Raw genomic sequence first — 25,914 nt, 5'->3', positions numbered from 1 at the left:
ACAAGCAAAAATATTTTGAAAATAAAATTCATAAAGTGCCCACCATATCAAGTTTTCTTTGCCTAAAGTCACTCCAGTTTGATTATTACAAAGTACTAAAAACCTTAACAGCATAACTAAAAACAGAATAAATTAGCCTCCAAAATATACCCATGTCTCCCTCATTCCAAGATTTTCCTTCACTGTGTACTTTGACTTGTCTTCATTCTACTCTTATTTATTCACTAATGTCACATTTATACCTGTTCCATAAGGCTTTGATCCTTCAATTTCTTTTGGGATACTTTTTTTTTTTTTAGTAATTTCCTCTCCTGGCTTAGGAGCAATCTGTTTCTTTTTCAGTAAGTATCATCTCAATATGACAAGGGAAACTCACATAGAGGTTGACTTGACCATAAGCCCTATAAGTATGTCTTCACATTTTGAGAGCCTTGCTAACCCAGAAACACTCAATATGGAGAGAAGCCACACCCAAAGCTTAGGTTCCACATTATTCCTGCAAGTTTAAGCATATGCAGCAAGAAATTGGCACTCTTGGGGCCAACAACCCTGTTTTCAAATCCTTAGCCTGGGCACACCTGGCAACTCCACTATTATACTGACAGGAAGGAATACACTGTTTCTTCAATTTGGCATCTTTCAAATACTTAATAGCTTTTCAGATATGTATGCCTTTCGATGCTTAGACTGTTTCACGGGTATTCTTGAAATAGACCCAGAGATTTGAACCCCTTAGCTTGCATGATTTTGTGAGGCTCTCTGCATCAAGAGAGTACCTGTTTCAAATGATTACCTAGGATGGCTCAAAAGAAGAGCACTGTGTATTTTTTTCACCTGTTGCTCCAAGAAGATGTAGCATGTGCAGCAGCCACACACCATTAAAACCATCTCAGCAGATGGGTTAAACTAAGTTAAGGGTAGCAGATGGACCACAAATCCTTCAGTGAGTTAGTGGGGTGTCTACCTCAAGAATGTGAAGACTTCCCTCCGTGGAACGGGCAGATGTGAAAATTTTGTTACAAAAGCCATTAAAGTGGCTGAAACAGGTGCTGTGGAGTACTTAAAGCTTGGTCAGACATCAAAGATGCCAAGGTCTTCCACTGCATCCCAGCCCATCATCCGTTGTCTTGAATTTGTCTTGCCACTGGAATTCCAAGATTCGCAAAGAGAGAGTGAGGCTGACAACTCTGTTCACTCTCAAGTCAAGGCATCAGCTTGTGATGTCATTGGTCTTGGAAAACAAAGGACAAACAACAACAATTTTTCTTCAATTAAGCAAATTTATAAAGCATCTACTAGATGAGAAAACTCCCTCTACTAATTCAGATTAACACTTTTTTTGGAAACAAATTTTTAGAGAATTGTGTAGAGTACTAAGAGTCACATAGCTAATATGTGTAACAGGTAGGACTTGAACTTAGGCTTCCTGGATCCAAAGCTAGCTCTCTATTTCCTATATTATGCAAAATAATACAAGGTAATTTCCAAAGCTCTCTATTAGGGCTACTAACTGTAAGATTCAGGAAAAGTCTCTTGTCATAAGTGGCACCTGGGATGTACTTTGAATGAAGCTAAGGATCCTTTATGATGGAGGATATAAAAGAAATGCATTCCAAATGTGAGGGAACATTTGTATAAAGTCATAGAGACAGAAATAGAACTTTGTATATGGGAATAGCTAGCAGATCAGTTTAAATAGAACATAAAAGGGAGTAATATAATATAAGACCAGAAAGATTGGTAGGAACCATATAGAGGATGTTTTAAAATATCAGGATGAGAATTTTGTATTTTATATACTAGAGGGAATGGGGATCTATTGAAAATTTCTAAATAGAAGAATTTCATGATCAGATACCTGCTTTAGAGATATCAATTTGACAGTTGTATGCAAGGTAGTTCAAAGAGGCCAGAGATTAGAGGCTGATAGACTAATTAAGAGACTATTACAGGGCAACTAGGTGACTCAGTGGATAGGGTGTCAGGCCTAGAAATGAGAGGTCTTGGGTTCAAATATGACCTCAAATCCTTCCTAGATGTATGTCCCTCGGCAAGTCACTTAACCTCAGTTGACTACCCCTTACCATTCTTCTGCCATGGAACTGATACTTAGTATTGATTCTAAGATGGAAGGAAAGGATTTAAAAAAAAAAAAGGCTATTACACTAGTTCATCTTAGAGTTGATAAGGACCTGAACTAGGGTAAAGGATGTGTGGGGGGAGATAAAGGGACAGATATGGGATGTATTGCAGAGTGGAGACAAGACTTAGAAATTGATTGGACATAGAAATTGAAAGAGAATTGAGTCAAAGATCAATTTAAGGTTGCAAAGCCAAAATGAATGAAAGATTGATGATCTCATTAATAGAAATATAGAAGTTTGGAGGTGAGATAAAGTTAAAAAAATGTGTATAAAACGAATTCTACTTTGGATATTTTGAGTTTGAAATACTGTTGGAACATCTGGGTAGGCATGTCTAGCAAATAACTGAAAATTCAGGTTTGAAGATCAGAAGGAATTCTGAATATCAGATTGGATACAAAGGTTTGGGAGTCATCTATGTAGATGCTAATTAACGACACCAAACTTCTAGTTAAGAATGCAATGCGAAATGTTCTAGCAAAACCTAGCTTTTCTGAGAAATATCTATGAAACAATAGAGCCAAAGGAAAATATCACTGAGCTCCTCTGTCCTTTAAAAGTCATAAAGAGGCACAGAAAGGTGACTCCTAAAAAAAAAAAAAAAAAAAAAAAAGGGTGAATTCAGGACTGAGGCTTCCCAGCAGGTGATAGCACAAGGAAATTAGGCCAAGGTTGGTTTCAGTGGGTGTCTAGGAGCTCTCCAGAAGACCATCCTAAGGATCAGAGCCATTTCCAGGGACCACAGCCTAAGGTCAAGGATTGTCAGGTATGTGACAACAGAAGGAAAGATACTGACACCAGCAAGATGAGGGATCTGAAGATATTTCAGAAGACTGGGCTGAAGCTAGCAAAATCTAAGTCAAGCTACTCTAGGAACCAAAATCTGAAGGCTGGGTCTTTGGTAGAGTAGAAGGCTTTCAATCATTTCTTCTTTAATTTTTAATTTTTTTAAATTTAATTTTAACTCATTAAATTATTTTTCCCTTAGGCCAGAAAAATGTCTCACTTTGACCTTTTGTTGGCTCTATTACTCCAGAATTTGATTTGTGGCATGATTTTAAAGTTGCTTGAAGAGAATTCCTAGGTGGCTCAGTGGATAGAGAGACAGGCCTGGAGATGGAAGGTCCTGGGTTCAAATCTGACCTCAGAAACTTCTTAGCTGTATGACTCTGGGCAAATCATTTAACTCCAATTGCCCAATCCTTCCCACTCTTCTGCCTTGGAACTAATTCTTAGTATTGATTCTAAGATGGAAGGTAAGGATTTTAAAAAGAAAAAAAATGTTGTTTGGAGTGGAATGTTGGGAGAGTTCAGCTGGCTGGTTGCCCCTAATTTGCCCTCTTGGCTTTCAATCATTTCTATTGAGTAGAATCTCTGAAATACAAATACAAGAGACAAGAAAAACCAGGAAAGGTAGCAATCATATTATATCTAATAGCAAGAAAAGAGACTTTTCTTTTAAAATCCCATGTTTAATTATTCATGTTGGAACAGAGAAAGATAAACTCAGGGTCTTGGTAGGATTTTGTACTATTTTGTTTTACTTAGGAGAGTAAAGAAAAGGAAGAGTCAAAGAATATCTTAGAGAAAAATGTAGGAAAATGAGAGAACTTACTATTTCTCATAATCTGGGTGCATCACATGAAAAATGTACAAATGTGGAGGTGGTGGTGTGAGGAGCAAGAATCTCATGAAAGACATGAGTTGTTGAATTCAACAACTCATGTCTGAAATGGATGAAAGGAAGACAGCTAAAAGATTCCTATCAGACAGACTACTACTACTAAATGTGCATCCTACTTCGACCACTTTTTTTTCTTTGTAAATTGATAGAGAATAGGGAGAGAAATAATAGTATATGATGGTAGGAAACCATATTACAAAGGGTTGTATATTAGTTCAGGAGCATAAAGAAGAGCACAAGACTGAAGGGCTGCAGGAACTTCAAAGGAAGAAGCAGCAATAGCTCTAGTAGCCAAGGAGTTTTCTTCAGGTAAGGAATAAGCAAAAGGGGATCTCCCCATCTCATTAATCAAGGAAATATGTGCAAAATTGGTGGAAATGCAAAACTTTGTTGAAAAATATCACCCTGATAAAGCTTTAACAAGAAGAATTGTAAATTTGTTAAATGACCAGATAATTTCCCACATTAGAGGAATTTTCTGAAATGCAGACAAAAACAAGCATCAGATGGACAGGTTTCTTGTGAAGTTTATACCTAATGAATCTCAAGCAAGGTGCAGTGGTGATAAGGGACAGAAAATAGAGAGAAAGAACTACAGAAGGGCAATTAGACATTATGGAAGAAACAAAACTGTCGTTATTTATATATGGTCTACTTATCAAACCCTAGACATTCTATAAAATTCATTGAACTAATTCAAAATTTCAATAAAACAGGATACAAAATATCCTCATTATCAGTTTTTCTGTATATTATTAACAAAACCTAGGAAGAAGAAATGAGGGGAAAAAACCAAATTAAAAAAAAATAATAATTACTACAGAATGTAGAAAATATCTGGTACTCCACCTACCAAGACAAACTTGAAACTTAGATGAATACAACTAAAAAACAACTTGAAGAGAAATAAATGAAGAGTGACAGCTAGGTGGCTCAGTGAATAGAGCACCAGGCCTAGAGTTAGGAGGACCTGGCTTCATATCTAGCCTCAGACTCTTCCTGTGACCCTAGTAAAGTCACTTGACCTTGTCTGCTTTGCCCTTGCTTTTCTGTCTTAGAATTGTTACTAAGGCAGAAAGTAAAGGTTTAAAATAAACAAATAAAGACATACATTTGGAGTTATAGTCACTGCTTATGTTTGGTCCATTCAAAACACAATAAAAATGATGGCACTACCAAAATTTATTTATTTAGTTCCATGGCTATACCCCAAAAAGGTTAAATATAGAGAAAAAGAATATATATAAATATATGTAAGAATATTACAGCAGTACTTTTTATTATAGCAAGTAATTAGAAAACAAAAAGCATGCCAATCAATTAGGGAATGACATTAAATGGTGGCATATAAATGTAAAAGAATTTTATTGAGCCATAAGAAATTGATTGGGATTAAGAAAGTTGTTTTCAAAAACTGGTACAGAATGATATGAGCAGAACAAGGAGAAGAATAAAATAATAATGTGAGGGGAAACCACTCTGAAAGACTTCAGAAAAGATGGTAGAGAAGGTTGATAAAAGAATACAAGTCATTTCTCAATTCATAGATGGCCAAAGGATATGAATAGTCAATTCTTAAACTAAGTAATTAATTTACTCTGATCTATAATCATGCAAAAAATGCTCCAAATCTCTATGAATAAAATTCAAATTAAAACAATTCTGAGGTACCACCACACACCTATCAGATTCAGATTGGTTATTACGACAGAAAAAGAAAATGACAAAACCTGGAGGGGATAAGAGAAAGCTGGGACACAAATGCATTATTGGGGGAGTTGTGAACTGATTCAGTCATTCAGGAGCACAATTTGATCTATGTCCAAAGGGCCATAAAACAGTACATACCCTTTGACCCAGCAATACCATTGCTAGGTTTGTATCCCAAAGAGATTTAAAAAAACAAAAGGAAAAGAATGTATATATACAAAAATATTTAAAGCAACTCTTTAGTGGGGCAAAGATTTGGAAAGTGAGGGTGATACCCATCAATTTGAGGAATGGCTGAGTAACTTATAGCATATGATTGTAAATGAATATTATTGTGCTATAAGAAAAGACAAGTAGGAGGAGATCAGAAAAACCTGGAAAGACATATAAACTGAAGCAAAGTGAAATAAAAGGAACCAGGAGAACATTGTACAGTGACAGGAATATTTTTTACAATGTACAACTGCAAATAATAGCTACCCTCAGCAATATAATGATCCAAAACTATCTCAAAGGACTCATGATAAAAAAAAAAGGTCATTTACTTCCAGAGAAAAAGGACTGAGTTTGAATATAGACCAAAGAAAAATTTTTTTACTTTCTTAATTTTCTGCCCTATTTATTTCCTTCCTTTGGATTGGTAGTGATATACATACATAGGGAATGAATGTGATTAATATGGAAAAATGTTTTATGTGATTGCTTATGTAAGATCTATATGAGATTGCTTACCATCTCAAAGGGGAAGGAGTGTGGGGGAAGGGAGGGAGGGAGAGAGAAAGAGAAATTTCAAGACTCAATAGTCTTTGAAAAATGTTGGAAACTTTTTACATGTAATTGTGGGGAGGAACAAAATAAAAGGAAGACTTCGGAATGCTAACCAAAGGAGGGAACAGTCATGACTTCAGAACTTTGAAAAAAGGTGATATACTACAGGTATAGAATGGTAATTCATTCTTAGATGTGTCTGAGGTGTCGATTTATTTTGCTTAACTATATTATACACAAGGGTTTCTTCAAAAAAAAAAGGGGGAGAGAAGGTAGGTTATTGAATAGTGGTAGACTTGAAAAAAGAAGAATGAATAAAAAAATTTAAATGCAGAGAAAAAAGTTTAGAAGAGGATACAAATAGAAGAATTTTGTTACTACCTTGTTAAACTAGATAGTTTTTCTTTGAAAACTGGACTTAAGAGATTTATGGTTTCTTATTCAAATCCTTTTACCTATTCTTTGTGTCTTGACAATTTTGTGTTTGTAAGGAGAAAGGCTGAAATTAGTCACTGACTGATTGATTTCTCCCAGCCAAAGATGTAATCACAGACGATGAGGTATTAAACTAAATGTAATTAGGAGGAAATATAGTCACAGAAAGTAAAGGTAAAGGTGAAAAGAGCCAAGGAAGCATTAACAGTTACCCACTTTATGAAATATGAAGTTCTCCCTGATGCAATTAAAGAGGTAATTAGACATTATCTGACAGAAGTTTGGCCAGTCCCCTGTCTGGTCTTAAAAAGCTAGCTTTGTAGCTAAGGAGCAACACTGTGAAGTGTGTCCCCTGAGTCCATACCAAAAGGCATCAGTGGGGTCAGAAGAGAGAATTTCCTTCTCTCCACTCTTATTGGGCATGGCAGTTGAACTACTTTTCCAGGGGAAGAAATTCCCTCCAAGCAGAGATATGCATTTTTTCCAGACAGACACCCAAAGAGACAGATAGAAGTAATCAAATGAAAACATTTGATCCGAGAAGCAGCTTCAAGGAGTATGGCTTCTGAGTGCCAAGAAGAGAGCAGGCTATATAGATCCTAGAAAAAACTAGCCCTGGTAATCTTGAATAGAGCTATGAACAGGAGGGTTCCCTGGTATCCTACTTAAACAACCTATTCAAATGAGATGTTATGCCCAAGGTGGAAGGGAGAGACAAAACAGAGGAAGGTCTTCTATGGCCTTCTAGTACCTAATGCAGGAATTGCTTTGGTTACATCTGTTCCTTGTATATGTGTATCACTATCAACACACTCTGTTTCCATTCTTCCCATGTATATTTGTGTATTAGTGAGGGATGGTACCCTATGAGGGAAATCTTTTGTAACTATTTTCTTACTATGCTAACTTAGTAAATGCTGTTGTTTTGAGTTAGGTCTACTGACTAACTTAAAAGAAAGCTTACTAGTAGGGACTCCATAAGCTAGAAATTTAGGAGTGCTAGAATCTGGGAATAGCAGCTTGCTTTCTGGGGATCCAAATTGTAAGTGTGTAGAGAAAGTTAGAGCATAACCCAGAGTTGAGTTCTACATTGAAGTATTACTAAGTTGAGAGAACTTAGAAAGAAAAGGAAGGAAAGAGACAAAAGGGGAAAGAGAGGAGGAGAAAGGGAGGAGGGAAGGAAGAGAGAGAGAGAGGGAGAGAGAAGAGGAAAGGGAACGAAGGGGGGACAGACAAGGAGGAATAGAGGAGGTCTCATACCAGAGGCTTAAGGGATACTCACACCTATTAAGTAAGAAGAAGATGATGATCTAACAAAGGAGAAAGAAGGAGCTGTCAAGCAGGTAAGTAGAGAATGAGTAGAAAGCAGCATCAAAAAAGCCAGGGAAGAAAGAGTGTTTGGGAGGAGATGGTGATTGAGTCAAAAGCCACACAAGGACTTTCTCAAAGACTGAGGAATAAGTAAAGACCGTTGGAGTTGGCAATGAAGAAATTTTTGATAACCTTGGAAAAGTAATGAAGTTAGAAGCCACATTTCAAGAAGCAGAGAAGTGAGGAAATGGAGGTTTTGAGTAACTCAATCCTTTTAAGAAATTTAAGACGCTGATGAACTGGGAGGGCAGAATGTTTGAGGGAACATTGACATACATGTTGAAGTTCCCAAGGAAAGTCTGGAATAGAGAGAAAGTCTATGAGTCAATTACTGGTTGGTTGTTTCCCTTCATGCTCAAAGAGGACCAAAATGACATCACTGGAAATGTCTTTTGACTTGCTTATTAATTGGATTTAACTGAGTCAGAGTTGCTCAAAGTCATCAGTCTCATTCTCCTTCAGAGTCATCAAAGTCCAGTTGCAAGACACAAGCTAATATGAATGGTGATGGCTCACATGCAGTAGATGACCTTGACTTCTTCAATGTCTAAGTTCTAAGTGTTCTGCAGTGCCTGTTTATACTTGCCTTAATGGCCATTGGTATAAACCAGTTGTTAAAAAAATAAATGTTTAGAAGTCTAAATTCCCCAAATGGAGGCAGCAAAGATGTGTTGAACTTAGAATCAGGGGTTTGAATCCTACAAAGTTGTTTTTTATTTAACTGGAGGGGGCAGCTGGGTAGCTCAGTGGATTGAGAATCAGACCTAGAGACGGGAGGTCCTAGGCTCAAATCTGGCCTCAGACACTTCCCAGTGGTGTGACCCTGGGCAAGTCATTTAACCCCCATTGCCTTAAAAAAAAATTAACTGGAGTTTAAGCCTGGTCAATGTCTGTCTGCCTCAAGCAGTTCTCTAGGACTTAATAATTCATTAAGTTATAAATATATTGTGATATGAACTAGTGGAGGCCATCCTCACACTAGGAGTTCATTCAGACTGATCACAGATCTTATGACAGCAAGTAGTGCAGTAAATAGAGCACCAGGCCTGGAGTCAGGAAGATGAATTTAATTCTGCCTCTAACTGTAGCCATGTGACCGTGGAAATGTAATTGAACTTCTACTTACCTTAGTTTCCTCATCTTTAAAATAGAGATAATAATAACCTCTACCTCCCAGGGTTGTTGTGGGGATCAAAAGAGACAATAATTATAAAGTGGCTTAGCATAGTTCCTGGCACATGGTAAATGCTATATAAATGTTAGCTATTATTATTTTCTTTTACATTTTCAATAATTCTCCTAAGCTCATTTCTATAGTTTCTCTTTCACAGACTTCAAGGCCTGACATTCACAGTCTACTGCCAAGATTCACTCTCTCATTTTTGGTATGAGCATCCTGTCTTCACTAGCATACCTCCAATTCAATCAGCTAATGAGTCAATCAATCAACAAGCATTGATTAAGATCTTCCTATGGTGGAATCTTAGCAGAGGGAGTAGGTGGCTCAGGGGATAGAGTGCTAGACCTGGAGTCAGGAAGTCCAGAGTTCAAATTCAACCTCAGACACCTATTAGCTGTGTAACCCTGGGCAAGTCATTTAACTTCTGCTTGCCTTAATCCACTGGAGAAGAAAATGGCAAACCACTCTGGTACCTTTGCCAAGAAAACTATGCTATGGACCATGGAGTCATGAAGATTTAGACACAACTGAGCAACAAAATGGTTAGAGATACCATCAAGCGCTGGTAATAAAGGTAAAACTATATACAACAAGCCCATATTTCCTGGTTCATCTTTCCTCTTTAAAGTGAGAGACACCATGCCAAAACGGGTAGGGCATGGAATAAGGAGTCAGTGTGCAAGACCTAAATTCAACTCCTACTTAGACACTCACTAGCTATTGACTCTGGGTAAGTCACTTTCTTTGCCTCAGTCTCTTCCTCTATAAAATGAGGCAGTTTGCCTCAATCATGTAAGGTCTCTACATTGACGATCCATGGATTAATAATAATCTATGTATTTATCTCCAGGTTTAACTTTAGGCTTTCTCATGGGAAGAAAGTACAGGTCAGCAGTGTGTGTGTGTGTGTGTGTGTGTGTGTGTGTGTGTGTGTGTGTGTGTGTCCTTTATTTTTGGAATTCTCTGCATGTTATCATCTGCCAAAGCTCATTTATTCACTTTCCCTAATCAGGACAAGTAGATTAAATAGTTTCTTTTAAAACTCTGCTTCTCCATTTCTCTGTTGTAGTTGTATATTTTAATGAACGCCTTAAGTGCTTTTCTGAAGTTCTGCAGATAAACTGATGGTGAAAGGGGCAATTCAAGAAATCTCAGATGGGGGCAGCTCAGTGGCTCAATGGCTAAAGAGCCAGATCTAGAGAGGGGAGGTCCTGTGTTCAAATGTGACCTCAGACACTTCCTAGCTATGTGACCTTGAGCAAGTCCCTTAACCCTTATTGCCTAGCCTTTACTGCTCTTCTGCCTTGGAACCAGTACACAGTATTGATTCTAAGACAGAAGGTAAGGGCTTAAAATAAATAGAAGAATCCTAGATGAAATAGAATGGGATGGCAAATCTAGAGCAACAGGTTCAAAGACCAAAAAGCCTGTATATAAAGATTAACCCATACTGATCCTTGCCAGGTAAACTCTCAGTCAAAATGACTTACCCATAATTTGTTTCACATCCAGTATAGAAATGATACTTAAGCCATCTAGAACTAAGAACAATAATGTTACAAAAATTATTAGTTCTTTTCCCTTTAATTTTTCCAACCAAGTCAATTTCCTTGTTATACTTATGCTAGTAACTGCTTTCTAGAAAGGAAGCCTGGTTACTTCAATTTACCAAAATAGACCTTTTTATGTCCATTAGAACAGCAAAGAGGTAGCATGATATAGTCTGTAAAAATCATTTTGATCTGAAAGCTTTGAATAAAAGCTTTTATGCATGCCACAGATCTTATTGATTTCTTCCAAGAATAAAGTAGATAAGCTAGCAGCTGATTCTAATAAGATCCCAGATTTCCCTGTAATTAAGAGTAGTGTGTATTAGAGGGGGAAATAAACCCAGTAAATCAATTAAATTGTATCTCTATAAAGTAGCTAGTCTTAAAGTCTCGTTTCATATGTTTCTGGTGAGTTCTAACTAACAAGAAAAATCTACAATGTAAGAAAATTGTTGAGTGATTGAGGGATTAGAACAGCAAGTTCTTAATTGTGGGCATTGAGAGAGCTACACCAACTTCATCTTGTGACTCAACTCAGGAGCTAGCTTAGTACCTTTTCTATTCAATTATGGGCCTGATCCAAATTCTGTCTTGTGAGAAAAGTTTATTCAGTTGTGGGAACTGGAAAAAAAACCCTTTATTGCATTGTTTGAACCTAGCCCTGTGTGGTTGGGAAATTAAATCAGCTAGCTATTCCTGTGGTGTAGAGACTTAGCCAAGGACTCAAGTTAGGTTGACCAAAAATAGTCAGGTCTAAAGACTGATTTAAGAAGTTTTCTAATAATTGCCTATCTCAAGCAACCCATATGTCTTAGAAAACTGTCCCCATATTGATCAATCAATTATGGGTTCCACGTTCCTTTGATTATTATATACAGACACTTGGGAGGAGTGGGGTGCCTTATTTCCTGAATTTATGGAATTGTACTTATTTACTTTCCCACTCCCAACTGGGAAAGCCTCTACTTTCTCATCCAATTAGAAGTCAGAACACCTAATGAATTGTTTCCTTTGAATTCATTGGTTTTATTTGATGAATTGTTTTTTAATGTTTAAAAGCCTATTTCCTCCTATATTTGAGGTTCAGCCCTAAGCTGAGCAAGGGCTTGGCCCCAATTTATTAGGCAATTGGCATGCATTGTTTAATAAATCAATATGCTCAGAAGAGCAAACTTTAATTCCTTAGTCATTTCATCTTTTGCTTGTTACAACAATAAACAACCTCGTCTCATGATTAATTGAAGAAAATTACAGAAAGTTACATAATCATCCCTATCTCCCTCCCCCTTCATCCCTACTTCTACCTCCCCTTTCCAAAACTGAAGAAGGGGAAGGAGCAAGTAGAAGATGGTCTCATGTGTAGAATACTAGTCCACGTGACCCCTAAGAGCTATAGAGAGAAGTCTAGCTTGGGGAATTGCCTGGGAAGATGTAGGTGGAACAGTGGGAGGGTTCAGGGAGTTCAGGATTCCCTGCAGCTTTAGCTGAAATGATACTTATAGATAGACTGTGAAAGCTTGGACCACAATGGCTCAAATTTACTTCCTCCAGGCAAGACTAACCCTAGCTGGAAAGGAGAGGGCAAGAGAGTATGTCAGGAAGCTTCATGTTCTCTGTGCATCCAGAAAAGTAGGCAAGTTAGAGGAGCAGAGAGGGTGCAGTGTTTTGAAATCAATTTATTAACACTTGCTGCTGATAACAGTATAATATTCCAGACCATCCTTCTTTGATTTCCAGTTTGAAGCTAGAAATCTCAAGAGTCCAATTTCCATTGGCCAGGTAGCAAGGTGTCTGTGTACACATGCGCACATGTATACATATATATATATATACATATATATATATACACTGCAAGAAAATAACAGTACAAGGACATTTCCATTAGCATGTCAAAAGGAGGATTAAAAGCATTTGTGTAATTATGTACTTTTTGTGTTATTCTACTGTTTTGACCTCCACACTAAAACTGTATCCTTGGAAAGCACTTATACATTGGAGGAGAAAAAATATATTTGAAGTAGTTAAAGGAACCATCATGGTTAAAAGGAGGAGCAATTCCCTGAGGAAGAAGAAATAGAACTGAAATCAGTATCCCAGAGAGTACAAACTAAAGTCAGGCCAGCTTGGGAAACTGGGTTTATCTGGAGGCCTGAAATACAGATGATTACCATCATAGCCATGTATAGCATAAAGGTCAAGCATGCCAGTGTACCAGACTCATGATCTTTGAATGTCTCAGGTTAAGGCTGATAAGTCTTATTTTTATTTATTTATTTTTTACAAACCTCTTATCTTCTGGTTTAGAATCAAGATTAAGTATTGGTTCCAAGGCCAAAGAGCAAGTAGCACTAAGCATTTGGGATTGATTGTCCATGATCACACAGCTAGGAAGTATCTGAACCCATATTTGAACCCAGGACTTCCCGTCTTTAAACCTAGACTCTATCTACTGAACCACTTAGCTGCTCACTCAACAAGCATTTATGAAACAGACAGAGAGAGAGACAGAAGGAGAAACAGGTAGAGAGAGAGGGAGGGAGAGAGAGAGGGGAGAAGAGAGAGATAGAGAGACAGACAGACAGAGAGAGAGAGAGACAGAGAGAGAGAGAGAGAGAGAGAGACAGAGAAAGAGAGAGAGACAGAGAAAGAGAGAGACACACACACAGAGAGACAGAGAGAGAGAGACAGAGAGATAGATAGAGAGACAGACAGACAGAGAGAGAGAATCCCAGAGATGAGACAGTCAGTGAAAACGCAGTCAGGTGATGGAATGTGTTGTATAAAGAACAGCAAAAGGAAGGCTGTGGGCTGTGATAGGGTCTGCCATGAGGCTAGGTACCAGAGTTCAAGTTGAAATCTTCCTGGGCTGAGAAACAAGGAATTTTGGAATTTTCTATTCAAGGAGAGGGCAGAAGCAATGACTATGATGGATAAGAAATTTGAGTTGGTTGCCACAGATACACAAGGTGCTGAACTGAGGACCAGAGATAGAAAGCAATTCCTGACCAAGAAGCAGGATCTATACCAGGATGAAAACAGAGTTTATGTTAAATAATCTCTCCATTCCTTCTCATCTTGTTCAATTGATAATGATCACAACTTGAACTTCTGTTTAGCTTTAGTGGCAATTAAAAAAAACAACCCTTACTTTCTGTCTTAGTATCAGTAATAAGACAGAAGGGTGGTAAAGGCTAAGGCAATCCGGTTTAAGCAATTTGCCTATGGTTAGTTACATAACTAGAAAATGTCTGAGACTAGATGTGAACCCAGGTCCTCCTATGCTAGTTTAGTGGCAAATTTTAAAGAGTTAAGAAAACAGACTATGGATCATTTACAGTTTTGGTTGTAATGGAATTGCATGCTATAGCTAGGTCTTGAAGGGTGCAAAAAATGAATCCCCATGAAGTGGTTGCATATTTCTAATTTGCACTATTCCATACTATAATTATATAAAGTACGGCAATGGGTTCTAGGCCAATGGAAAGATTTAGGATGAATTCAAATAATGAGACTACTTCAGGGGATTCTTTAGTCACGCTAAACCAGATTTTCCACTTTGATGTACTGTGTCCTTTTCATATGGCTGTATTGTCCATTATAGACCTAGAACTATTAGTAAACCAGAGTAAATTGTTTAGACTTCATTTTTTAAATTTCCATCTTAGTTGGCTATGCTAGTAGGACCCAACTCTTAGCGATTTCTTGCTTGTTATCTGCTACTATCTAAGCTCATAGGTTCCTGGAGATTTAGTGTAGTTCCCCAGTCTATCTTAGTACAGCTAAGACCTTCCTTTTACCCACTGTTCACCTTGCCACCATGTTCCAGATCATAGTTTCCAGAAACAAAAGATGAATCAGAATCTTTGGCCAAATCAAAGGCTTATAGCAGAAATAACACAAGACTTCCAGTCAGGAAGATAGGTTCTATTCCTGGTTTCTCCACTAACTAGCTGTGGTGCTTTCAATAAAAGACTTGACCTCCCATTTTCTCCATTCAAAAGGTAAGAACAATAATAGCCGGCATACCTATCTTTTAGATTTGTTCTAAGGAGCAAAGTAAATAATGGAGGTGAAAGCACTTTATCACTATAAAGCCTCACATAAATGTCAGTTATCATGAAAAACTATGGAATAAGTGAGACCAGAGTGATTGTGATATATTATCCAAGGGGGTATTATATGTGAAATGTAGTTTTTTCTCAAGAGTATAAGGTACTTCAAGAATGATCTCTGGTGTTGCCACTATCATTATTAACATTGTCATCTCATCACCGTCCTGGAGCAAATTATAGATTTAAGCATATGTGCCTGTATCTAAACTCTTAGAATGAGTTTGGTCTTTTCATTCTTTTTTTTTTTCCTGGAACATCTTTCCTTTTGGCATTCTGTTATCATCCATTATTTCCAGATGTTCCATTTCTCTTACTAGTTTTACATTCCATAACCTGTTTTTTTTAAAGCTTTTAATCTCTCTTATGTACATATCTTCCTTCAGTCATCTAGTCAAGGTCTTAAGAGGGTCATTTGTGCCATCTGTAGTTTTCTGGATGTCTTTCTGATTTATAAGGCATCAATGGCTTCCAAACTAGCATATAGCTTGTAGACACAAGATGGGAGCTTCAAGTTAATTTCAGGTTTTCTGTTAGAGACAATACATAATCACATTGCTGGGCTTCTCCAGCACAGCCTTTCCTCAGCTATGATTCACCCACACTTCATTTTATCTGAAGAAGCAAAGTTTTGCTTCTTGTTTTCAAAGAAAATTTTTTTTATGTTGTCATTAGTTCTTATCTTCTGCACCAGTCAAAGTAAGTTTGTAGATCATTTGTAAGGAACACAGAATATATACAACATTTGTGCTCCACTATCATTTCCGTGATTCGATTGTATAAATCATGAGAGATCTTTTAAGAAATTCTCTAAGAACCATGTTGCTAATGAGGATTTGCTCAGATTGTCCACACCAAGCCTCATCATCAAAATTCAGGAGCTATTTTGGGGCCGTCAGCCAATATTTCTCTAAAAATAATCTGGTGACTGGCTCTAAGATATGTCGTCATTTTCTTTCTCTTCTCCATTTTCTCTTTTTCTGGGGCTCTGTTCTGAAAGTTAATGTGAGAATGTACCACTGAACCTGCAAGTTCTTAGCATTAAATTTCAACGCTTTCCTGAGAGTATGTTCATGAATGTTGCCCCACAAAGTTTTATCTGGAAGCATTAATGCTTTAGATTTTTAAGAATTCTCTCTCAAGGGCTTAATAGTTTTTTCAACTTGTTGGTTTATTGGTTTTTTTTTTTTAAATTGGAACATTTCCATTCTTTCATCAATTCACAAAACCTTGAAACATCTGTGCTTGGGAGTGGTGTCACATTCAAGTGAAAAGCATTTTTAATTTCTTTGTTGCTGCATATTGTGGGACAATCAAAAGTTACAAGCTTTTAACATTATACACAATCTCCTGCTGGCAATCAGATTGTATTCCAAAAGTTCTTTGTAAAGCCAGTTTTTTTGGAACACAAAACGCATTTTTTTAATAGAAACTGTGTTATATATAAATAGTGGTTAGAGACTCAGGCTAGTCTCTGAAACTCATTTTGACCATAATGCTTTTTCAGTGGGGGAAAATGATTGAAAACAATAGCTGCAATTTTAGAAAAGATTGAATAAGAAGTTTTATAATTTTATTTTGGATTAATGGCAGAAAACCAAGTTTGATTAAAAGGGGACAAGGTAATAGAGGGTCATTCTGAAAGGGATTTCTGGGTATTTTTAAGCCCTCAGTTTTCTCATCTGTAAAACAAAGGAATTGGACTTTACTCTAAAATCCTTCCCAGCTCTTAATCTATGTTCCCATTCTATTCAATTCACATTTATATAATATTTTCAAGCTTGCAAAATATTTTATGTATTTTGCCACATTCGATTCTCACAACAATCTTATGAGGTAGGTGCTATTATTATCCCTTGTCTACAGATGAAGAAACCTAGGCTCAGTAAGCGATTTGCCCAGGGTTGCACAGTTAATAAATGTCTGCCATTGGATTTAAACCCAGGTGTTCCTGACTCCAAGTCCAGCACTCTCTGTACTATGCCATGGCACTTGCTCTCTAAAACACCTAATTTAACTTCAAAATTTATGGCTTAGGAAACAGGGCAGTTCAATGGAAAGAACATTGGATTTGATTTAGAAGGATTCAGATCCCAGCTCTGCTGCTCACTATCTTAGTGACCTTTAGCAAATGACTGAATCGCTATGGTTTCCTCCCCAGTTTCTTCCTCTGGGAAGTTAAAGGGACTAGATGGCCTCAAAGGTCTTTTCCAGCTTGAGATCTATGATCCTATGACTCTTTTCTTTTGATATATCTATAATTTTGGTTTGCTATTCTTATCGTTATGCATGAAGGAATGAATGAAAGAATGAGTGAATTTTAAAAGAATTTATTAAGCTCTTACTTTGTCTCAACCATTATATTCAGCATTAGGGATACAAACACAAGCTAGCAAAGACAGTTCCTGCCCTACAGGCACTTATAACGAAAGGAGAGCACAAAGGGGAGCTAGAAAGATAAGGAAATGAGGAGGGTGGAATGTAGATTGGCATGGTTCAGAAATGCCCAGTGATGTTTAATTTTCTGGTTCCTGGTCAAGATAAAGCAAAAGTTCACCTACCAGAGTCAAGAGTTCCATGGGCAGAATCTAGGATTTAGTAGGAGGGAAATGATGGATCATGATCTCAACTTAGCAGGATGATTTGGAATAATCTTTCGGGGGATATTTAGGGTGCTCATAAATGAAATTCAATAAGTATTTATTAGGTACTTCCTATGTGTGCTAGGACACTGGAGATACAAAGACAAAAATTAAGCAAGACAATCCCCTGCTCTCAAGGAGCTTACCGTCTACTGTGTAGTGAGGGAATTGTGGAAATTAAATGAAACACCCTGACTTCACTTGTGACTCAATTTTAGATTTAGCTCATTTCCCTTTCTATTCAATCATGGGTCTAGTCCAATTTTTGTCTAATGAGAAAACTTTATTCAGTTGTGAGAATTGTGAGAAAACATTGTATTGTTTGAACTTAGGCTGGGAAGTTGGACTACCTCTACTTGAGGCTTAGAGATCCTTAATTAAGGACCTAGGTTATGCTGACTAGAAGAAACCCAGTCAGATCCAAAGGTTGATGCAAGGAGTTTTTTTACAATTGTCTCATCTCAAGCAACCTATTTGCCTTGTCTGAAAACTGGCCCTGTAATAGTAAATCAGTTATTATTTCCATGTTCCTTTGATTCATAGACCCTTGGGTTGGGGTGCACACTTATTTTTTGATTTCAGGGAATTATACCTGTTCATTTTCCCCTTCCCAAATTGGAAAATCCCTCATTTTTTCTCCAATTAGAAATAAGATGACCTAATTTTGCATCCTGGTTTGTATCCTGTTGATTGTTTTCTTTTCATTAATTGCTCTTATTTGATTGTTTTTAATGGAAAAAGAATTGGTTTCCCCCTGTATTTGGGGTCCATTGCCAAAGTCAAAGAGTCTTGTCCCAAAACTGTTGTTTTTTCGGTCGCTTCAAATTCCACTTATCACAGAAGAGACAAAATATATACAGATATAACTACAACATACATGCAAAATAGACTATTTGGAGACAAGGTATGGAGAGAACTAATAGCTGGAGGCATTAAGAAAGGCCTTATGTCAGACTGATATCTAAGCTGAGCCTTGAAATAAGCTAAGGATTCCAAGAAGGGAAATGAAGGGGGATAGCATTAATGAGGGCACAGGGACAAGAGTTGGACTATCCTGAACAAGGAATACCAAGAAATGAAAAAGAGTAGAGAAAGAAGGGGAGAAAAATTTTCCTGAGACACACACATACAATATATATTTATACGTATATTGCATATTCCATGTTTTGCCCTTAATTTCAAGATGGACCAATGATATTATGGGATGATGTCTTAACTTCTGAATTGGATTTTAGTGAATCAGAATTACAAAAATCTATCAGCCTTATTCTCTTTTCCAGAATCAGCCAAGTACAATGGCAAGACAAAAGTCAGGATGATTATCAATGGTCCAGGATATAATGAATGGTTTTGGCATCTTCAATGTCTGACTAATTTCTAAGTGCTCCACAACAACTACTTAAGCTAACTCCATGGCTGTTGGAACAAATTGTTCTCATCTGCCTATTTCACCAGGGAAAGTCTTCATGTGCTTGGGATAGATGTCCCCCTAACTCACCGACAGGTTTGAAACTTAGCGGTTACCTTCAACTTGATTTAGCCACCTGTCAAAATGGCTTTCTGAAGTGTGCCTACTGGGCACGCTGCAGGTTTTTGAGGTCACAGGCGAAAGTTAGGTGACAGGTAAACGCCAGAGATGGATAAACAGCCCTGAAAAGGGCTTAGCAAGCAATACCAGAGGTTCTAGTCCTCTGGGAACACCCCCATATGCCCATGCATATGTATATGTGCAGATAGACAGAAAGGATGGAAAAGGACAGACACTGAACTTAAAATTTTGTCAGGACATAGGAAACTCCTGAATAAAAAAAACTCCCTCTCCCAATGTAAGATAGCATCTTCTTTTCAACTTATAATCTTATAAAGTTGTATAAGTAGAAGTATATGCAAACCTGAAAGAAGTAGGGGAAGGAGCATTACTTGGATTTCACTTTCTTCTAAACTACTCATAAAAGGCAAAAAACACACACAAACATATGCACAAACATACATGAGGAGTTTTATTTACATAGAAATATATTTAATTCAACAATGTTATAGATAGAAACAGAAAGAAGGGAATGGGAACCATAATAGAGAGGGCTGATCTAGAGAGTGTCAGTCATAAGCAAGATAAACCTTAAAATTTGAGGGAGAAGAGAAGGCTAATGTGTGTGTGTGTGTGTGTGTGTGTGTGTGTGTGTAAACACGGTAATAACTTAAAAAATCAGGGAGAGAAGATATTAGAGAAGGAAAAAATGAGAATAGAATGAAAGAAAATAACAATCCTAAGAGTGAATGTGAATGGAATTCATTTATCCACAAAATGGAAGAGGTGAGCAGAATGTATTTGAAAGCAAAATGAAATAATATATTATTTATAAGAAACATACTTGAAACATTCACATACAAATAGATTTAAAAATAAGGTGCTGGAGCAAAATCTAGTATGTTTAATATAAACACAAACAAACAGGGGAACAATTATAGTGTCAGACAAAGCAATGGCAAAAATAAATTGAAAAGAAATGAAGAAAACTACAGTTTTCTGGAGGTAACAGACAATGAATTGATTTGAATACTTAATGTATATGGACCCAATTGAATGACTTCAAAAATACTTAAAAGGGAAAAAGAACATTACATGGAGAATTTCAAAGAGAAATAGTCAATAAAACTATAATAATGGGGAATTCAGTTTACCCATATAAACCCTAGATAAATCAAATAAAAAATAAACAAGAAAGAAGTTAAGTACCTGAATAAAAATATAGAAATATTAGATAGGAAAGACCTCATGAATACTGAATAGAAATAGAAAGTAATGTATATATTTTCAGATATCAATGGTATGTTTACAAAAATAGATCATGTTTTAGAACAAAAAACTCCCAAGAACAAATGAAGAAAAGCACATAGTCTGTATGGATCACAAGGCAATGCGATTTATTTTAAAGGGCCATTGGGGGGAAAAATTAAAAATTGATTGGAGAATAACTTAATTCTAAAGAACTGTTATGTCATAGAATGAATGTTAGAAATGATAGATAACTTCATTAAAGACAATAACTACAATGAGATGCTATTGTAAAATTTCACAACAAATGAAGAAATAAAGAATATTTTATTAAAATTTTTTGTTCAACTATATGCCATTAAAACTATGATAAATAGTTATATGACAAATGAAATTGATGAATACTTATAAAAATACAAAATATCCAAATGACCAAAATATGAAATAGAAAATTTAAACAACCCAATTTCAAGGAAGAAATAGAATAAGTCATAAATGAACTTCCAAAGCCTTCAGGACCAGATGGATTCATAAACTAATTCTGCCAAACATGCAAATAACAATTAATTCTAATATTTCATAAATTGTTTGTAAAAATAAAAGAGTCCTACCAAATTCCTTCCCTGACACAGATATGGTCTTCACACATAAACCAGGGAGAAAAAAAAAGTAGAAAAAGAAAATTGTGAACCAATATCCCTTATGAACAAACATAGTAACTGTGAACTAATATCCCTTATGAACAAATGTAGTTTTACTGGGGTATGTCTGCTGTGAATGCTATAGCTTCTTGGAATTGCAGATGAGAGTTGGATGAAAGGTGGACACTAAAGATGGAGAAGGCAAACCTTCACACCAGAGGTTCTAGTCCTTCCTGAACAACCCCTTCCACCTACAAGCATTCTAAGTTGGGAATAGCCAAGACTTCTTTCCAATCAAGTTAAAATTCAAGTATTCATAGTAGGCATGATGCCAGATAAGACATATGACCTTTTCCTTTTTGCCTCTTAAGACATAAAACATGCCAAAAGACTCCAATTGCTAAAGTGTGAGGAAGAAATGTAACTGTAGTTTAACCAAAGAACACAAAGTCTTTGCTGGGTGATCTTTTGAATATTCATCATTGTAATGCAACTTCCCTCCTTTGCTTTGTTTACTGATCTACAGAATGTCACTGTTCTGAGTCATTCTCCAATCACAAAGAGATCAATGTTGGATACAGATGTCTGATCAGAGTTTGGACCTTGGGGACTTGTTGCCGGATTTCTTTTTATCCCAAGAACTAATGAACTGAACATGACAGCCACAAGCTTGCTATTGTAGAAGCTTATTAGTCAGAATTTCCATCTCCTAGGTTTTGTTGTAACACCTGTAATACTTGCATTGTGTTTTTGTTTTGGGCTTTTTTTTTTAAAGAGCCTTGATTTGTGATTTGACAAGAAAGGGTAATAAATATTTGCATGCCACTAACTTTATTTTGATTCTCATATTTGGCTTTAGAAAAGATATACATTAAAATGCTCTAAGTCATAGACATGTTATAGTAATATATATTTATTAAGCATTTACAGCAGGTAGAACACCTTGCTAAGCCCTTCTTTGGGAGAGATAAAAGTTTAGATAAGATATTGTCCTTGCCTACATGAAGCCTTCAGCTAGTAAGGGCTAATAAGTTGATTTCAGTCTAATAAGTATCTTATTAAGATACAAACCTCTTTATTACAAAATATTATATTATATATGTATATATAAAATAGAGAGTTAAAAAACAAAGAACTATGGGAAATCTGAGGGAAAAGGGGAATTGAGGAATTTTTCACCAAAGATTTGAGTAAGGCTTTTAAGGACAGATAAGACTTCAGCTAGCAAAGAGAGAGATGGAAATCCAAGAGGGTCAGTACTTTATTTCTTTGGGAGAGGGCATCACAATGCCTGCATTCTTCTATAACAATGATGGTGAACCTTTTAGAGACAGAGTGCTGGACGCCACCCCCAGACCCAGTGCTATGCCTGTGCTCCCCTCAAGACTGCCCCCCCACCCCCTTACCCCAGGCAGAGGGAGGTTGCTGGGCAGAGGGGCAGGTGATGAGAGGTGTATGTGGAGAGGAGGAAGGGAACAGTTCCATTCTGAGGCCCTCTGGCTTTCTAGTAACAAACTCTGGAAGGTGACTGCAGGCTTGCCCACAGAGAGGGGTCTGATTGCCCTTTTTGGCATGTGTGCCATAGGTCCACCATCACAGCTCTATAAGGTCTTTCCTGATGTGATCATTCCCTCTGGTTGTTAGTATTCTTTCCCTCTTAAAATGACTTAGTACTAATGTGTATGTTTTGTGTTTAACTAATTGGTATTGGTATTGCAAGTTCTTAGTTGACTTTGAGTAACATGAAGGCAAAGATTTTTTGTTTTCAACTTTACATGTGCCTAGCACACAGTAGATACTGGATCTAATTGAATTATTCTGCTGATCAATGTATATTGTGGGGCTGATGCCACTGGAAACCAGCCTCTCTCCTTTTGAACTGGCATCAGAAGGCAATTATTTCTGGTAGTTATCACTACAATATTCCAGATAGTTATAACCCCAAACTGGGCATCAAGAGCAGTGCCTCAGGTATTATTAGAAAAATTTCTCTCCCACTATCAGTGTAGGCATACTCTGCCCCCCCCCCCCCTTGTCAGGATGAAGAAAAATCCATCTGCCAGTAGATTGATCCCTCAAGATAACCCATGAATCACCTTTTGTATCTTCTGAGGTACACACCCCCTACTCTAGAGACTATTGGTCTAAATGATTCTTTTAGGTTTCTTCCCATTCTATGATTGCATGATAATGCATGGGAAACATTTTTATATCCTTGGAAGAAAGTTTGTCCAAAAATATGAGGCAGTGAGTGGTATTACATTATTAATATTAACTAAAATAGGACTATAAATCATATTAAAAGTAGGGTCACATTGGGAAAACTTCCATTATACTAGACACTGAGTACAATAGTTTTACTTGATTCTATTCTATATTTATCAAATGTTGCTATGTACAAAGGTTTATGTTTATGAAAACACAGAAGAAAAACAACTGCTTGAACACATGGGTTGATGCAGACACAATTTGGATGTAGACCACCCTAGAACAATTATCAATAATATGGAAATAGGTCTTGATCGATGACACAGGAAGAAACAGTGGAAATGCATGTCAGCTACTGGGGGTTGGGGGGCTGGGTGGAAGGGAGAATAAGAACATGAATCATGTAACCATGGGAAAATTTTTTCTAAAAAATAAAAAATTAAAAAAAAAAGGTTCATGTTAAGCACTAAGAGGTACAGAGATTTTTAGAAAAATGATAATACACTCTTTGCCTTCAGGAGTCTGGGTTCAAATCCCAACTCAGACACTCATAATTCGTGCGTATTTGGTCAAGTTGTATGACTTCCCTGGACCTATTTCCCCAGCTGTAAAATGAAGCAATTTGACTCTATGACCTCTGAAGTCCTTTCCAATATTTACAGAGATATAGGATTTATTTCAAGGAGCTTATGACCTAAGTGCAAGATATGGATTCCACTTCAGTATGATACAAAGTAGAGTGTGATAGGGGCAAAGGAAAGTAAGGCAAGTGCTATGAGAAGTGATCCAGAGCCATGTTTATGGTTTATGGTGGAGGGTTCAAAGCCCACCTGGACTACTGTCAGCACACATATTCCGTTAGCAGGTAGAAACTGTGGAGTTTGGAACCTAAGAAGCTTTAGCCCTACCTCTTTGAGGGCCGTCCTGACTCAGTTCTATTTTTTCTCTTCTGGAGTGTTCTCTCCAGCTCCACCATGTTCCATAGGATGATTCTTCATAACTTCTTCCTTAAAGGAAATTTGGTCTTGTTCCAAGGTCTGTGGTTTTCTTCCACTCCACCCAAAGTTGTCTTCAACTTAAAAGTAGATTGGCAGGATGCTATCTGCTATTTTCCAGAAGGCATTATGTGAGTCTTCATCTGGGTACTAAAATTGCTACTGCCATAACAGGTCTATCTAGAGCCATTGCCTACTAGGAGAAAAAAAAATACAAGAGAACAATGTTCAATGAAGCACTTTAAAAGTATTCCCTGTTTCTCTTTCCAACTCACATGAATTGTAAAAAAATTGACATGGGAAAATATACCTGGAGGTAGCAATGAGGTGGCCTAGAAATTAGAGGTCTGGGATTCAAATCTGGCCTCAGACTCTTCCTAGCTATGTGACCCTGGGCAAGTCACTTAACCTCAAAAGCCTAGCCCTTATCATCTCTTGCCTTGGAATTAATACTTAGTATTGATTCTAAGACAGAAGGTAAGGGTTGGGTTTTGTTTGTTTGTTTGTTTTTTAAGAAAAAAGAAAGTAAAAGAAAAGAAAATATACCTGGGTTGAAAAAGGAACTTTGTTATGTTATATTTTATAGGGTTTGATGCTTATAGGAAGGCAGGGTAGAGGGGTGATAAGAGGATCTTAAATTTATAGATTTATATTTCAAGATGATCTCAGGATTATAGAATCATGGAATTTTTGAAGTTCAAAGGGACTTTGTTTTATATGTTTCTTAAAAAAAATTTAAAGAAAAAAATAAGCTTCAATCTGAGACCATCAATTTTCTGTCTAGAGGCAAATAGCATTTTTTTTTTATCATGAATTGTTTGGAGTCCTGGCAGATCATTGAGTCAATCAATTATTAAGTATTTCATAGTTAATTATCTTTACCATGTTATTGCTATGTATATTGTTCTTCTGGTTCTACTCACTTCACTTTTCATCAGTTCATAAAAGTCTTTCCAGGTTGTTCCTGAAACCATCCTGCTCATCACTTCTTATAACACAACAGCCTTCCATCACAATCATATGCCACAACTTATTCAACCAATCCCCAATTGATCGATATCCCTTCAATCTCCAATTCTTTGCCACTACAAAAAGATCTGCTAGAAATATTTTTGTACATATGAGTATTTCAAAGGGACTTTAGAGGTCAACTGGTCTATTCCACATGAGAAAATTGAAGTATGGTTGAACCATCTTGATAAATAAATGGCAGATCTGAGATCCAGGCACTGGAGTTATGAAACTCCTAAACAGGAACTAATTAGCAAAAGCCTCCTTCCAAGCCAGCAGCTTTTTGATAGTTAACATCTATACCTATGTGAAATATTACAGTATTTTCTGATTTTTGGTCATCTTGCCTTCAAAACAGTTTCAATGATGATTCTATAATGTTTAAGAAATACATACCCCACCAATTTCCTATCCCCAACAGGAGAAATCACAGAAAGGAAGGAGTGTGGAAAGAACTCCTGGATTTAGGGTCCAAGGACCTGTGTTCAAATCATGGCTCTGTAACCTTGAAAGAGTCACTTGACTTTCTGGGCCTCAGTTTCTTCATATGTAAATTGAGAAGGTTGGACTAGATCATGTCTAAGGCCCTTTTTAGGACCAATATCTGTGATACTATTTGGTAAATTAGGCAGTGTTCTAGGAACAAAAGGGCAACCGATCCTGACATACATTTAAACAATTATTTTTTAG

At 36.8% G+C, this 25,914-nt stretch overlaps 1 pseudogene; it reads right to left on the bottom strand.

Moving 5' to 3' along the window:
• Nucleotides 1–213: 213 nt before the first annotated feature.
• LOC123251423 overlaps nt 214–25,914 on the bottom strand; it is a 54,822-nt pseudogene continuing 29,121 nt past the window's right edge.

This window comes from Gracilinanus agilis, chromosome 1 (assembly GCF_016433145.1).
Source record: "Gracilinanus agilis isolate LMUSP501 chromosome 1, AgileGrace, whole genome shotgun sequence".
Taxonomy (NCBI): domain Eukaryota; kingdom Metazoa; phylum Chordata; class Mammalia; order Didelphimorphia; family Didelphidae; genus Gracilinanus; species Gracilinanus agilis.
The sequence above is the reverse complement of the archived record's forward strand: the minus strand, read 5'-3'. Positions and strand labels throughout refer to the sequence as shown.